This window comes from Hevea brasiliensis, chromosome 8, assembly GCF_030052815.1.
Source record: "Hevea brasiliensis isolate MT/VB/25A 57/8 chromosome 8, ASM3005281v1, whole genome shotgun sequence".
Lineage (NCBI taxonomy): Eukaryota > Viridiplantae > Streptophyta > Magnoliopsida > Malpighiales > Euphorbiaceae > Hevea > Hevea brasiliensis.
Genome location: NC_079500.1, coordinates 89,867,869 through 89,885,512, shown reverse-complemented (window position 1 = coordinate 89,885,512; position 17,644 = coordinate 89,867,869).

The following is a 17,644-nucleotide window of genomic DNA, read 5'->3' as shown; positions in this document are numbered from 1 at the left end:
TTGTTGTGATGGTTATTACCTTACTTACCTCTCCTTTCAAACTTTTAATCTTTTGTTAGAAAATGTTGTGATAGGATGAAGTTAAGTGAACTTCTAAGTGGAGTTGATTGAGAGTTTAAGTCATGCTTGAGGACAACCATGGAATAAGTGTGGGGAAATTTAATAAGTACATAATTCATTAATTTTACTCCCATCACATTTAGTGTTTCTAGCGTATTTTTATGCCTAATTCAGTTGATTAAAGTATAATTATCATTTAGGCATATTTTTAAAGAGTTGTTGGAATACTTGTATTAAAGGGAGAAATTTTCAGCTGAAGGAACGAAAGCATGAAAAATATAAGTTTATATCATTGAATTCAAAAATTTTTCACCTAGGGTCACATGCATCATGCAAGATTTCTTTTTATCTATTTGATTTCAATGATAAACAGCATATTGAAACTCATTTAATATGTTTTTTGATCTACATTTGTCATTTAAGATTTTAGAATTAATCAAATTAATTTTAAGAACCCTAGATTGGATCAAGAATAAGTGCACTAACCTCTTGATGCACTGCAGTGTGTTTGTCACCTTTGGGATGCGTCTTTAGGACACCAAATATTGTCCCTCTAGCTTGTCCACACCAAGATCACCTATGGCAGCCCTTGAACAGCTTCTAAAGCTTTTTCTATGAATTAGAAAATCAAGTTTTGCCTTTTGAGAGATTACAAATGTAAACAGGACACTAGAAACAATTTCTAGTATTTTTAATTCAAGAGATTGTTTGCTAATCTCTTTAAAATGATGAGAGATGAAGAAGAAGAGAAGGGAGAGGAGCCAAGGGTGGCAGCACCTTTTGAGAATGAGCAGATTGTGTGTTTGTTCTTTCATCCTTACACTTATATAGCTAGGTCACCACTTAAAACCCTTACCACAGGTCACCTTCTGATTGGCTCTAGGTTTAATTGACCCAATCACATTTTGCCAAGTGTCAAACCTATATTTAATCTTGACTTTGATTATCTTACATGATTAAAAGACATTTGGCAAGCTTATGTGTAGTGCCATGTGTCACCATCTCATGGTGCCACATGTCACCCTGTGAAATGACCAAAATACCCCTGTGTCTTAATTTTGAGTTCTCAACCCAAAATAATTATTTCTCTTCTTCAAATCAATTTATATCAAACATAAATTAATTAATTAATATCTATTAATTAATTTCTCATTAATTAAATTCATATTTAAATACTTTAAATATAAATTTAACTTATACTATACATCTAATAACTTAGATTTGGTTTCAAGCTATGCTAGGGACTTTGCAATCTAATTGCAAAGCAAACCTATTTAATTAATCAATTAAACTCTTTAATTAATTAATTAAATCATATTTAATTTGGTGATTACTTGTATATATGTGTGACTTACTAAGCTCATCACTAATTGGCAATGAGACATGATATCAACTCTTAATATCATCAGAACTCTTTCTTACCATAAATGATTTCTCTAAATCATTTTATGCACCTCATAGACCATGGTTAACACCTAGCATAGCATGCCATGGCCACCCAATCAGTAATAAGGTTTACCTTAAATGAACCTATAATCATATGTTACCATGCACTAGAATCTCTCTGTTACAAAATCCCAATTCGAGCTGGAGTCATGGTTTATGTCAAACCCCATTTGCTATGAATATTATGTTCTCTTTTAATTTCAGTTCTTGATTAAAAAGATTTTCTCATCAGAAACTCTTTTCTGATTAAATCTATCTGTCCTGGCCAGGAAATTGAAACATCAAGAACAATTAAATGAACATAGGATTTTATCCCTATTTACTTAGGGTAACAGATTCCATCTTGATCAACACCTACCTCCATAGATAACTAGTAAGAGCCAACACATGCCCATATACCCATACACAGTACAAGTATGAAAGCAGTATCATACTCAAACCACCTATATACAAGATAACTGTGTTATCTCAGGTCTAAAGATTATATGCACTTATATGATTTATGACAATACATTGACAAGAGTAAACTCCATGTGCTTGTCATAAATGTTACTAGTTCGGCCTACTTATCATGTATAAGTGCCAATCATGTTTGTTATATGGCATGAGACTCACCATTCCATCTTATTTATATCTCATATAAATAACTTGGGAACAAATATGAATACAATCTTACTGGATAAGTCATGTCCTTATTGTGAAGTATCCTCGATTGTGAACCTATTTATGATACTTTGTGCTAGAAATACTGTCACTCATATTCTTAACAACTTAAGAATAGAATTTCTAATAAAATATCAATGGACCTTTTCTATTACAAATAAATATATTATGTAAATGGAAAAGTGAAAATACCTTTTATTAATAAAAGATGTACAAGATACATACTAAATGATATGCTCTAGGACATACTACTAACATTAGCATGTGCATTAATTTGACTTTTGCTATATTTTTCAAGTGTTTCTAAAGTTGTGGGTCTCCAAATTGAGTGCTGTTTAATTCATTGAAAAGCTAAGTCAGAGCACTACAAATGACAAAGAGGGACAAAAGCCCAAATCAGTCTTCAAGGTTGACAAAAAGAGCTATGAATCTATTGAAAAAGCCCATACTTGATTTATAACAACAAGTCTTGGGATTTATTTTATATCTGGAGCTTCGGAGGTCCAAATGAAGCAAACCTGGGCCCAATTGAACCTTAAGAGCCACCTTTACAATTGTTGTGAAAGGCTGAAAGCGAGATAAGGTCATTTTAATTATCAAAAACGGCAATGAAGTCAGAATTATGGGCTGGACCGTCTGTCAGAATTAGTTTCAGCTTTTAGCCCATAACTTGGGTTATAAATGTAACAGCCCTATATTCGGTAGTGCGTTCTACTGTTCTAGTGACTAGTGTCTGTCCGGACAGCTAGAATGCCTGGAATTATACTTAAATATTAGTGAGGAGATATGAAATAATGAAATACAATAGAGGAAAATACAAGAAAAACAAAGGAAAAATAATAGCAATGAAATGTAACTAAGTTAAACGAGCCAAAAACCGTAGCGATGGGTGACTGCGTCGGGAAGTTACGGCGAGGACCGTTGAATAGCCCTGGACTGTGGGGAACCCTGAAAAATATTTTTAAGACTTAAAGAACCATCTATTGAAGTATAAATGACATTGAAAATGTCTAAGAAAAATTAATTAATTAGTACAAAGAAAAATGAAGAATCGAGAAACTGACAAAAATTGGTGTTATCGAAAAATTGGAAATACAATCGAATAGGGGCATTTTGGTCAATTGACACCCCGAGTTGCCTTTTGACCTAAATGTCCATGAAAAATTAGTAGTGTTAAATTTAATAATGCCATAAAAATTTAAAGTCATGTGTATGGAGTAATTAAGAGGAATTAAGGGTAAAATGTGGAATAATTAAAAAATTAGATTATTTAAATATTAATTATGTTAGTGGAGCATTATGGGCATATAAAATCATTAAGTGGACATGTGTAAAACCACTTTCATCTTCTTCCTTATCAAATCTTCATCTTGGCCGAATTCTAAGTTTCTCCCAAACCACCATTGACATCCCATGTTCAAGCTTCATCCATCCTTCACCAAGCTAGTTTCTTCCTAAGTACCTTCACAAATTCTTGTCTACACACCTTGGGCGGCATTTTGGGAGCAGAAAGAGGGAAGTTTGGTGAAGATTTAACAAGCTCCAAAAAGAGGTAAGTGTGCAAACTTCTTCCTTTCTTAATTAAAGTTGGTATTAAGCTTGAGATGAGTATTTTGATGAAGAAATTTTAAAGTTTTGATGAGTTATTGAAATGTACCATTTTGGGTAGCCATGGAAGTGAAAGGTAAGTGATTTGTTCTTATATGAATTTGATGGGTAATGAAGTTAATTAGAGTGCTTAAATGTATAAGAGTTTGATTTTTATGTATATGTGTGAATTGTGAATTGAGCAATTGAAATTAAGGTTTGTAAGGGAAATTCAATACCTAAGTAAACTGCCAGTTTTAGGCAGCCTTTAAACCCATGAAATTATGTATGATATCATGAGACTTATTGATGAATTCTGGTGGTGATGATGTAAGGGCAGTTTGTATGATTGAGGATGGAAGTTATATGTAGTGGTTAGGAGCATTCATGTGTATGTATTATGTAGAATTGGATATTGTGAATTGGAAGTGTAATTGGTGCATTGTAAATTGATTATATTCTGCCCAAAGTTACTATAATGTAAACTAATGAATGGGTATGGTATGGTACAAGTGCAGAATTATTTGGAAAGTGAAGATATAGTTGGTTGAATGTGTGATTGGTTAAATGCTTTAAAAATGTGTTAAGGGCAGTATGTGTTTGAGGCTATAAATGGAATTGTGTGACTACAATTGGTATAAGGCCAATTGGAGGTGAAAATAGGCACAAAATGTGCCAACTTTCATGAAGAAAGCCTACCTAAATTCTATCTAGAAAGTGACATGAAAATTGACCAAATCCGGATTGGTGACTTTGCAAACCTGAAAATTGACCATTTGAACAGTAGTCAGTATTTTGGCCATAACTCACTCAAAACAGGTCCAAATGACCTGAAATTTATACCATGGAAAGCTTAGACATAGAGATACAACTCTTATGAAGACACCAAAGCCCAGAAACGACCATAAGTAAGTCAAAATGCTTGCACAAATTTGGGTATAAAAACTGCCAGGATCGGAAATGACCTAAAAATGACCTAAGTTTGCCATTTTAGTGCAATCTGTCTAGTAATAGTAAAATGACCATAACTTGGTCTAGTAAACTCTAAATGACCTAAAATTTGTGGCAAAAGTTCACTAAGACATAGACCTACAAGTTTGTAATTTGGACCAGAACCCGAAAACCGAGGGAATTAGGTCATCCGGCTAGGTTAAAACCGCATACCAAAATCCGATAAATTGCAATAAAATGCAATACACTTGAAAATGATTTTGGTAACATATACCAACACTAAAGAACTATAAAATGTGACATATTGGTAACATTAAAATTTATTCCCCTAGAGTGCATCAAAGGTCAACATTATAGGTTGACTAATGAAGGCAATAGTATTAAATAAATTAATTATTGAACCTTATTGTTAGAGACAATTTAAATGAGTACTGAAACACTTTAAATTGTGTGTTTTTATTAGCAAAGACTTAGGGAAGGGGAAGGAAACACTGAGTCAAGGCCAAGAGGCTACTCATCAGAGGTTTGTGCACAACATTTATTTCTTTTGAATTTTCAATTGAAATAAATTATGACAATTTATATGTTATTGTTTAAATTGTGGAAAATTGTTTGAATAAAATTTGATGGATACTTATTGCTTGAAAAATATTGCAAATGGTTTAAAACCACAGCTATCATGTATATTTGATTGAATTCCTCGCTAGCATGTCTAGTGGGACGAATTGGCTTTGAATTCCCTCTCTGACTGAAGTAGGTGTGTGTTAGTTGAGGACGAATAGGATGAGTACTCATATAATTGCTAGCTAGCTATGTTATTCCTCATTAGCCATTGGCTTTTGGGACGAATTGGACTATGGAATCATGATTAAGCTGTGTGTGTGATTTATTGATATTCATTGAGACATTATGAAATGGAGTTTAATTCTTTATGACATTCTCTGTCTTTTGAATTTAACTATGATTTTAAGTATCCACATTTTATATGATTTATGGTTTATGGTTTTAAATTACATTTTCTTAATGTTATGCACCACTGAGACATTGGCTCAGCGATAGCTTTTTCATTGCTGTCGCAGGTAGACAGATAGACAGAGCAACAGAATAGGCTGCTTGTGCTATATTTTGGGATTCTGCTGGGTATATTAAGTATACCATATTTTTGTAATTTTTGTTATAATGTATGTAAACTGTATGTATATATTGTACTTGGTCTTAAGCAGTTGTAAACTAAAGTTGTAATATATTTATTTCTTATCTTAGCTTTTGAACTACTCAATCATTTTGTTGTCTATCTTTGGAAATATTGAAAATTGATTTTGAATTGAGTTTGACAAATGTTGAGAAAATTGATTTGTGTTGAGCCATACTGGAGTTTGGGATTGAACAAATATATTGGAAGTACTTTTTACAGGTTTTTGAAGAACTGTTTTATTCAAAATACAGATGGCACTCTACCAAAATTTTTATAGAAATTACTAATACTTCATATTTGTTATTTGGGTTCACTTCAGTAAAAAAAAAATAAAAAATTTAACACCTGTCTAAAATGCTCACCATTGTAAAAAGGAATAAGAAAAGGTTTAAAATCCATTGTAGTATATTTAATGGATTATCAGTAGACAAAGTTTGGTAATTCATTAGGTATACTACGGGATCATGTTATGCCTTACAGAGGGGTAAGGTGTGACATGTTTTAGTGGTATCAGAGCTAGTTTTTAAATTCTGTATTGACCTGTAATTTGAATATTCTTTCTTCATAGTACAACTGCTCAATGTCATGGTTTGATACATACAGTACATTACATTATAAATATGCACTAACGAGAGGGAATCTTCTTGTGTTATTTGTTCAGGAGGTATAATATCCTCTAATTGACTATGGAAGAAGGAGACCATTCAGTCGATCAATCAATAGAGGCTGAGGTACAAGGGGAAGCCCCATCCCTTCATAATGTGAGTGGATCAGCTGCACTCAAGCATCAGCTTCCTCGCTCGCTTGCTCAGCAGATGGCTACAATGTTCCAACAGATGGCTGGTAACATTCCTACTCAAGCCCCACTGCAGACACTAGTGGTACAACCACAGCCTTCAGCTAGGCAATATGACAAGCTGATTAAATATGGAGCCACTGAGTTCAAGGGGACAGTAGATCCACTAGAGGAAGAACAATGGTTGGAGAGAATGGATAGGGTTTTCAAGAAACTACACTATACAGAGGAGCTCATATTTGAGTATTTAGTGTCACTACTACAGGGGATGCATATGACTGGTGGAAAACCATCCCCCATAGTTTGGTCGAACCTCCAGTGCTAACTTGGGATGACTTTCTTCGAGAGTTCAGACAAAATATGTCCCAGATGCCTATGTGGACCAGAAGCTACAAGAGTTCTTAAGTCTGAAACAGGGAAGTAGGTCAGTGGCAGCATATGAAAGGGAGTTTTTCGGCCTGAGCCACTATGCAGGAAGTCTCCTTTCTACCAGTAGGGAAAGATGTAAGAGGTTTGAAACCGACTTGAAGCCTAGTCTCAGATTATAAGTGGTGGGATTCAAACATAATAACTTCTCTGAGCTTATTTCTCAAGCACTTGAATTAGAAAGAATTGAGTCAGAAGCGGCCCTAGAGAAAAAGAAAACAGAGAAGACAGAAAAAGAAAAAGAGCGGAAGTTAGTAGATCAGAGTTTTAGTGGTCCTACTGGGAAGAGAAAGAACTTTGGGGGACACAGTAGGGGTGGTAAAAAGTCTGGTAGGGGAAGATATTCGGGACAGAAACCTCCTCCATCTGGTTAGCAGACTACCAGAAGTTCCTACCCTCCCTGTCAATGTGAAACTTGTGGAAGAAATCATGGTGGGGGTTTGCTATAAGGCCACAGGAGCCTATTATAACTGCGGAGGCATAGGACACTTTGCCAAAGACTGCACTAGTGTTCGTAGAGTTGGGCCACCTCCTACCACTGTAGAAGGGTCAATTCAGAATCCTGCCACCAGAGGTTCACAACCACCTAGCAGAGGTAGAGGTAGGGGTAGAGGTAGTCCATCAGGCAGCCAAGGCACAATGAATCAGTTAGAGCAAGGCAGTGCTTCAGTCAGAGTCTACGCAATGAGACAGAGAGAAGAGGCTGAGACATCTGATATTGTAGCTGGTACCTTCTCAACTTTTGATCAAGATGTGTTTGTGTTATTTAATCCGGGTTCTACCCACTCCTATGTGAATGCTAGCATCATTGATTGCATTGCTGTTCCGTGTACAAAAATGAACTTTGAGGTGCTAGTAACAAGTCCGCTAGGACAAGAGGTCAGGGTTAATAGAATGTATAGGGATTGTCCTTTGGTGATCCAAGGACATACTTTTCTGTCTGATCTCATTGAAATTCCCTTCAGAGATTATGATATCAACTTGGGCATGAATTGGTTAGCCAGGCATTACGCCATGATTAACTGTAGACTGAAGACAGTCACTTTTGGTCTCCCTCAGTACAGTGATGTGGTAATACATGGGGAGAGGCAGCTATTGCCATCAAACTTCATTTCGGCTGCACTAGCCAGAAAAATGATCAGAAAGGGGTGTGAAGCATACTTGGCACATGTGGTAGACACCCAAGTGGGGAGTCCAGCATTGAGAGACATTCCTACAGTATATGACTTTCCAGATGTGTTTCCTGATGAATTGCCAGGATTACCACCGGAAAGAGAAGTGCAGTTTGAGATTGATGTTATGCCTGGTGTGGATCCAATCTCCATAACACCATACAGAATGGCACCAGCAGAATTGAAGGAGTTGAAGGTACAGTTACAAGAACTACTTGAAAAGGGCTTCATCCGCCCTAATGTGTCACCTTGGGGAGCGCCAGTATTGTTTGTTAAGAAGAAATATGGCACTCTCCGCTTATGTATTGATTACTGGCAGTTGAATAAGGTGACAATAAAGAATAGATATCCATTGCCTCGCATTGATGATCTGTTTGATCAGTTGAAGGGTGCAGATGTGTTCTCCAAAATTGATTTGCAATCTGGTTATTATCAGTTGAAAGTGCAAGAGCAGAGTATTCCAAAAACTGCTTTCAGAACTCGATATGGCCACTATGATTTTCTGGTAATGCCATTCGGGTTAACTAATGCTCCAGCTGCTTTTATGGATCTGATGAACACTATCTTCAGACCATATCTCGCCCAATTTGTGGTGGTGTTTATTGATGATATTTTAATATATTCGAGGAATGCAGAGGAGCATGATAGACATCTGCGAATTGTACTGCAGACTTTGAGGAAGAAATAACTATACGCCAAATTGTCAAAATGTGAATTTTGGCTGAAAGAAATCTCTTTCTTGGGACATGTTGTGTCAGCTGAAGGGATCAAGGTAGATTCTAGCGAGGTAGAAGCTATCCTTAATTGGAAGCCACCCAAGAATATCACAAAACTCACAGTTTTCTGGGTTTAGCTAGATACTACAGCCGATTTGTGAAAGGGTTTTCTATGTTAGCTTCTCCACTGACCAAGCTGCTTCGGAAAGATGTGAAATTTCAGTGGATAGATAAATGCCAGCAGAGTTTTGATGAGTTGAAGAAGTGTTTGACTGAAGCTCCAGTCCTTACTTTACCTACCCCGGGTAAAGAATACACAGTTTATAGTGATGCTTCTCACAATGGGTTAGGCTGTGTACTGATGCAAGATTGGAATGTCATTGCTTATGCATCACGCCAGCTGAAACCGCATGAGAGGAACTATCCAACACATGACTTAGAGCTAGCAGCTATTGTATTTGCTCTAAAGATCTAGAGACATTACTTGTATGGGGAGAAGTGTTATATCTACGCAGATCACAAGAGCTTGAAGTATTTGGGAACCCAGAAGGAATTGAATTTGAGATAGAGGAGATGGTTAGAACTGATTAAAGACTATGATTGCTTAATAGACTATCAGCCAGGGAAAGCAAATGTGGTGGCTGATGCCTTAAGTCGCAAGACTATGGCAAGTCTCAAAGTTTCTCCTTTGTCCATGGTACATGAGTTGAAAGCACAACATGCTAGTTTGGAGATTGATGATGAGGGACAGACAGTAGTTGCATGGCATGTACAGCCAGTGTTGATTGATCAGAACAGAATGGATGCTCAAAATGATGAAAAATATCAGAAGCTACTGAAAGAAGTCCAGCAGAGCAAGAAACCTGAATTCTCTGTGAGAGATGATGGTTTATTGCTACATCAGGGCAGAATGTGCGTTCCTAATGATGTTGACTTGAGACAGATCATTATGAAGGAAGCACATGAGTCTCCTTTTGTTATGCATCCTGGTGGAACTAAAATGTACAGAGGGCTAAAAGAGCATTACTGGTGGATGGGTATGAAAAGGGATGTAGCTAATTTTGTCTCCAAATGCCTAACTTGTCAGCAAGTAAAGGCAGAATATCAAGTACCAGCTGGTTTGTTACATCAATTGCCAGTACCAGAGTGGAAATGGGAATGGATAATTATGGATTTTGTTATGGGACTTTCGAGGACACAGAATAGTCATGATGCAGTATGGGTTATAGTTGACAGACTGACCAAGTCTGCTCACTTTCTACCAGTCCGGATGGACTATAGCCTGGAAAGATTGGCCAGATTGTACATAGATGAGTTTGTAAGGCTGCATGGAGTGCCAATATCGATTGTATCTGACAGAGATCCTAGATTCACTTCTAGATGCTGGGGTAGTCTTCAGAGAGCCCTAGGAACTAGATTGAACTTCAGCACGACATTCCACCCACAGACAAATGGCCAGTCTGAAAGGGTAATTCAGATCTTGGAGGATATGCTACGAGCTTGTATGATTGAGTTTGAAGGTAGTTGGGATACACACTTGCCTTTGATTGAGTTTGCTTATAACAACAGCTACCAATCAAGCATTGGGATGCCTCCATATGAAGCTTTGTATGGCAGAAAGTGCAGAACTCCCCTATGTTGGGATGAAGTAGGTGAAAGAAAGATGATTGGGCCAGAAATTGTTCAGCAGACAGAGGAAAAGATCAGATTGATCAGAGATTGACTCAGGGCTACATTAGACCATCAGAAGTCCTATATTGATTTAAAAAGAAGAGATATTGAATATGTGGTGGGTGATAAGGTATTCCTCAAAGTTTCTCCTTGGAAGAGGATTATGAGATTTGGCAGAAAGGGGAAATTGAGTCCTCGTTTTATTGGACCATATGAGGTTCTGGAAAGAGTAGGTCCTTTGGCATATCGATTGGCATTACCTCTAGAGCTAGAAAGGATACACAGTGTCTTCCATGTGTCCATGTTAAGGAGATACAGATCTAACCCATCTCATGTTCTATCAGTTGAAGAGATTGAGGTAAATCCAGACCTTTCATATGAAAAAGAACCTATAGAGATTCTAGTATATGAGGTAAAGCAGCTGAGGAATAAGTAGATACCCCTAGTTAAAGTGCTGTGGAACCATCATTCAGGCCAGGAAGCTACTTAGGAAAGTGAAAAGGACATGAGGAGATAGTACCCACAGCTATTCAGAGACTAATGCCAGGTAAAATTTTGAGATGAAATTTATTTTAAGGGGGGAAGAATTGTAACACCCTTATATTCGATAGTACGTGTTACTGTTCCGGTGACCAGTGTCTATCCGGATAACTAGAATGCCTAGAATTATACTTAAATATTAGTGAGGAAATATGAAATAATGAAATACAATAGAGGAAAATATAAGAAAAACAAAAGAAAAATAATAGCAATGAAATGTAATTAAGTTAAACGAGCCAAAAACCGTAGCGATGGGTGACCGCACCAGAAAGTTGCGGCGAGGACCGTTGACTAGCCCTGGACCGCGGGGAACCCTGGGAAATATTTTTAAGACTTAAATAAACATCTATTGAAGTATAAATGACATTGGAAATGTCAAAGAAAAATTAATTAATTAGTACAAAGAAAAATGAAGAATCGAGAAACTGACAAAAATCGGTGTTACCAAAAAATTGAAAATACAACCAAATAGGGGAATTTTGGTCAATTGACACCCCAAGTTGCCTTTTAATCTAAATGTCCACGAAAAATTAGTAGTGTTAAAATTTAATAATGCCATAAAAATTTAAAGTCATATGTGTGGAGTAATTAAGAGGAATTAAGGGTAAAATGTGGAATAATTAAAAAATTAGATTATTTAAATGTTAATTATGTTAGTTGTAATACCCCTATTTGTATAATCTGGTATATTTCACTGTTCCGGTGATCGGTATCGGTCCGGACAATTAAGAGAATTAGAACCACATCTAAGACAACTAGATAAGCCCTGAAAACAAATAATTAGTAATTGTCAAATAGTTAAGTATAAATAAAAAAAGCAGAACACAAGAAGTTAAATGAGCCGAGAGTCACAGCAATGGGTGACCTTCTCGGGAAGGATGCGAGGTAGATTTAAACTCAAATTTCGAACCGTAAAATGTGACGCCGTGGTCCTTAGGACTATTGCGAACACAGTGGAAAAGGGAAAATCGCAAAAAAGAATTGTTAAGCAGGTCAAATAATTAGGTCAAGCATCCAGAAGAAATATTGAATTATTTGCAAACCGGATCGAACCGGCGAGAGGCAATTTGGTTAATGTACCCCTAGAGCTGACTCCTGACCTAACTGTCCAATAAAATCAGAGAAAAGAAAATTTCAGGATCAAGAATTAAATTAAAGAACTAAAGAAAAATAAATTTAAAAAAAAAGAAAAAGAAAAAGTTGATAAAGTTTATTACATCATGCATGACATCATGCATGATGCAATAAACCTAATAATTAAACAAATTGAAAATTAAAGGATAATTATGTATTAATTAATAATTAAAAACACATAAAATAACAAAATAAAAGAAACTAAATTTTGTTCTTCTTCTCCATATTTGTCGTCCCTCCCTTTCTCTCTCATCTCTCTCATTTCTTTCATCTTTCTCCATTGAAGCTCATTTAAAAGCTTCTTAAACCCCAAAATTTAGCCATAAAATTTATAGATTTCTTAGCTAAAACTTGTAATTGAGTCTTGTTAAGAACATTGAAAAGAGAAAATTTGAAGAAAACTTGAAGAATCAAGAAGTTAGAAAGCTCCATTTGAGGTAAGCTCTCTTTCTTAACTTTAATTGAATTATAAGTATAGAATTAAGATTAAAGTAGTTAGAATTACATGAAAACATGAAAAATCATGCCTATCTAGAACCCTATAAAATTCGACCAGCAGTAGGTTAGGGTTTGAGAATGAATGATTTTGATGCAAATGAAGAAGTAGTTAAGTGCAAATGAGTGTGTAGGTATTAATTATGCATTTAGATTTTATCAAATAAGCTAAGTATGAAAATTAGGGTTTGGCACCTAGGGTTTTGGGAGGAAAAATGTGAGAATTAGCCAAATGATGTGTTTGACCTTACCTAAGTTGAAAAATGGTCATGTATGACCAATTGTGATGTGTAGGAAGTGTTAGAACCAAATTGAAATTCGGATTGGATATAGTCATTCTACAGGCAGCATGACCAAGGTCCCTTTCAGGGATCAAAACTGAAAATTTACCAACCTAATTGGTGTGAGGCCAATTGAGAATAAAACTAGACACAAAATGACACATTTTTCATTCAGGAATCATACCCAGAAAATGACTATAACTTAGTGAACAAATTGGCCAAATCCAGATTAGGCAAACTGACCTGTACAAAAATGGCTAAATGAATAGTGTTTGTTCATTTGGCCATAACTTGGGCTAGGCAAGTCCAAAAGATCTGAAATTTTACTAGTAGAAAGCTTAGACATAGCCCTACAACTTTCATGGAGAACACAAGTCCAAATTATGCCCTTAACTAAGTCATTTAGCCACCCAAAGTTAGTAACCTAAAACTGCCAAAACCAAATTAAGTGCCCAGAAAATCTGGGTTAGACCAATCCGGCCAGTTATGTTCAAATGGCTATAACGTGGGCTAAAAAACTCCAAATGGAGTGATTCAAAAAGGAAAATAAAGTTAAGACAATAAGGAACAACTTCTATGAAGAAAATTTAGCCAAATTCTAACAGCAATATGACTAATGGAACAGTACAAAATAGGACATGAAAACTGAAAATTTGAAATTTGTGCCTAAAAGACTTAAGATTTCAGAAAACAACCAAAACCAACAAATTAGGTAACCAAAATGTGGTATGTGGGTGAAATTAGAATTCCCATACCTATTAAGCATTAGAAAGTCAACAAATTGACTTGAATAGTATCGTGAATAGTAACCCCAAAATACAAATTTTAAAAAACGTCAAGTTTAGCATATTAAAGCTAGGTATAAGTAGATTTGAATTTATTTTTGAATTTACGATAAGTTGTGATACTGAAACACTGTGAAACTGTGTGTTTCAGTGGAAAAGAATACTGGGAAAGAACCCGAGACATCGAGTCAAGGCCAAGAGGCGACTCATATAAGGTTTGTGCATGACATCAATATTCTTTAAAATTCATTTACAAAGTGCATGAAATGTGTATTATGCTTTTGACTTAAATTGTTGAAAGTTTATTTGTTTGTGTTTGAAATGGTAATAAATGTTTGATAAATTGTTAAGATAGTTTTGAAATCACAGTGTCATGACCATATATTTGAATACCTCACTAGCATGACTAGTGGGGGAAATCAGTTTCGAATTTTGATTCCTTCTCTGGCTGAAGTGTTGAGGTGTGTGCCAGTAGAAGAAGAAATTGAATGGATATCCATATATTTGAGCTAGCTAGCCTTGTCATGTGACTTCTCATAAGCCTCTAGCTATTGAGAGGAGCAGTAGAGTGAGCTGCTGAGGATTGTGGAGCCACCTTCCCTGAAGTTCTATCGGGTATATTTTATACCCTGATTGTAATAATTATTTTGATGTATGTAAAAGTATGTACATGTAGAACTGGTCATGAGCAGTTGTATAAAGTTTGTAATAATATTAGTTTGGATTTTTCTAAAGTAAATTCTGAATTGCTGAATGTAAATTGCTTTAACTTTAATGAAATTGGGAATTAAATTATTTTATTTTAATTTGAATGAAATTACTTAGTATTATTTTGGATGATATTGAATTGGAAATTATTGATTTAAATTTTAGAATTTGAGAAATGATGTTGAAATTTGTTGTGGTGGATGTTAAAGTTGTTGTATTGATGAGATAAATCATTGGAAGTGTTTTTTTCAAGTATTTGAAGAACTGTTTTATTAAAATACAGACGGCATTCTGCCGAAATTTTTCTAAAATTTGTGAAAAAATAAAAAGGGATAAAAATTTTAACTAGTTTTCAAATTTTAATTAAATGTTTAAATACCTATTAGAAAATGCTCACCACTTTTAAAAAAGTAAGAAAATGATTTTAAAATTCCTTGTAGGGTACTTAATGAGTTATCAGTAGGTGAAGTTCAGCAGTTCATTACGTATTCTACGGGATCATGTTATGCCTTACAGAAGGGTAAGGTGTGACATGTTTTAGTAGTATCAGAGAAAATTTTTAAAGTATGTTTTAACTTGTGAATTTGTGTCTTTTCTTTACTAAGTACAACTGCTCAATGTCCTTATTTGTTACATATAGTGCATTACATCATAAATATGAACTAACGGAGGGAATCTCCTTATGCTATTTGTTCAGGAGATATCCTAACTCCAGACTGATATGGAAGAAGGGGATCGCTCTGTTGAGCAATCTGTTGAAGTTGAGGCACAAGGGGAAGCCCTAGCTCTACAAAATGTCAGTGGGTCAGTGGCACCAGCCCCACAAATGCCGCAGTTTCTTGCACAGTTCACACAGCAGATGGCGGCAATGTTTCAATAAATGGCTGGGGGTATGCCTACTCAAGCTTCACCCTAGATTACTGTGGTGCAACCTCAAACTCCAGTCAGACAGTATGACAAGCTGTTAAAGTATGGGGCCACGGAATTTAAGGGTATAGTAGACCCACTAGAGGTAGAGCAATGGCTGGAAAGAATGGACAGAGTATTCAAGAAATTGCACTGCCAAGATGAATTAAAATTTGAATATTCAGTATCTTTACTATAAGGGGATGCTTATGATTGGTGGAAGACCATCCCCCACAGCTTGGCTGAACCATCAGTACTGACCTGGGATGACTTCATTAGAGAGTTTAGACAGAAATACGTCTCAGATGCATATGTGGATCAGAAACTACAAGAATTTCTGAGTTTGAAACAAGGCAATAGAACAGTGATAGAATATGAGAGGGAGTTCTCCCGCTTAAGCCACTATGCTGGGAGTCTCCTTTCTACCAGCAAGAAAAGGTGCAAGAGATTTGAGACTGGTTTGAAGCCCAGTTTGAGGATGCAAGTAGCGGGATTCAGACACAGTAACTTCTCTGAGCTTATCTCTCAGGCACTTGAGTTGGAAAGGATTGAATTAGAAGTGACACCCGCAAAAGAGAAATCAGAGAAGACTGAGAAATCAGAAAAAGAAAAAGGTGAAAAATCAGTTGAACAGAGTCCCAATGGGACATCTGGAAAAAAGAAGAAATTTGGGGGACCTAGCAGAGGTTGAGGTGGAAGGTTTGGAAGGGGCAGATTCTCTGGTCAGAGGCCCCCTAGATCTGGTCAGCAGTCGACCAAGGGTTCATATCCTACCTGGCCCTAAGAGACATGTGGCAAGATTCATGAGGGAGAATGCTATTGGGCAACAAGAGCTTGCTTTAACTGTGAAGGCAAGGGCCATCTTGCTAAGGACTGCACCAATGCCCCTAGATTTGGTCCAGCTCCTACAACTGCAAAAGGATCTGTTCAGAGTCCTGCTACCAGAGGTTCACAACCGGTTGGCGGAGGAAGAGGCAGAGGTAGAGGCAATGCTTCAGGCAGTCAAGGTACTGTTGGCCAGTCAGTACAAGGAAGTGCTTCAGCCAGGGTTTACACGATGAGACAGTAAGAAGAGGCTGAGACTTCTGATGTTGTAACCGGTACATTCTCTATCTCTGATCAAGATGTATTTGTGTTGTTTGATCCGGGTTTAACCACTCGTATGTTAGTGCTAGCATAGTCAGTTCACTTGCTTTTTCGTGTGTCAAAATGGGTTTTGAAGTGCTAGTAACTAGTCCGTTAGGACAAGAGGTTCGAGTCAACTGAATCTATAGAAACTGTCCTTTGGTGATCCAAGGACATGTTTTTCTGTCAGATTTGATTAAAATGTCCTTTAGAGATTATGATATCATCTTGGGCATGGATTGGTTAGCCAGGCATCACGCCATGATTGACTGTAGATTGAAGACAGTCATTTTTGGTCTCCCTCTGTACGGTGATGTGGTAATACATGGGGAGAGGCATTTACCACCATCAAACATCATTTCGGCTGCACTAGCCAGAAGAATGATCAAAAAAGGGTGTGAAGCATACTTGGCACATGTGATAGACACCCAAGTGGGGAGTCCAGCACTCAGGGACATCCCTACAGTATGTGACTTTTCGAATGTGTTTCCTGATGAATTGTTAGGATTACCTCTAGAAAGAGAGGTGCAGTTTGAGATTGATGTTATGCCTGGTGTGGACCCAATCTCCATAACACCATATAGAATGGCACCTGCAGAATTGAAAGAGTTGAAAGTGCAGTTGTAAGAGCTGCTTGACAAGGGTTTTATCTGCCCTAGTGTGTCACCTTGGGGAGCACTAGTGTTGTTTATTAAGAAGAAAGATGGCACTCTCCGCTTATATATTGATTATCGACAGTTGAATAAGGTGACAATAAAGAATAGATATTTATTGCCTTGCATTGATGACTTGTTTGATCAGTTGAGGAGTGCAGTTGTGTTCTCCAAAATTGATATGAGATCATGATATTATAAGCTGAAAGTACAAGAGCAGAGTATTCCTAAAACTGCCTTTAGAACCCGTTATGGCCATTATGAGTTCTTGGTCATGCCATTCGGGTTAACTAATGCTCCGGCTACTTTTATGGATCTGATGAACACTATCTTT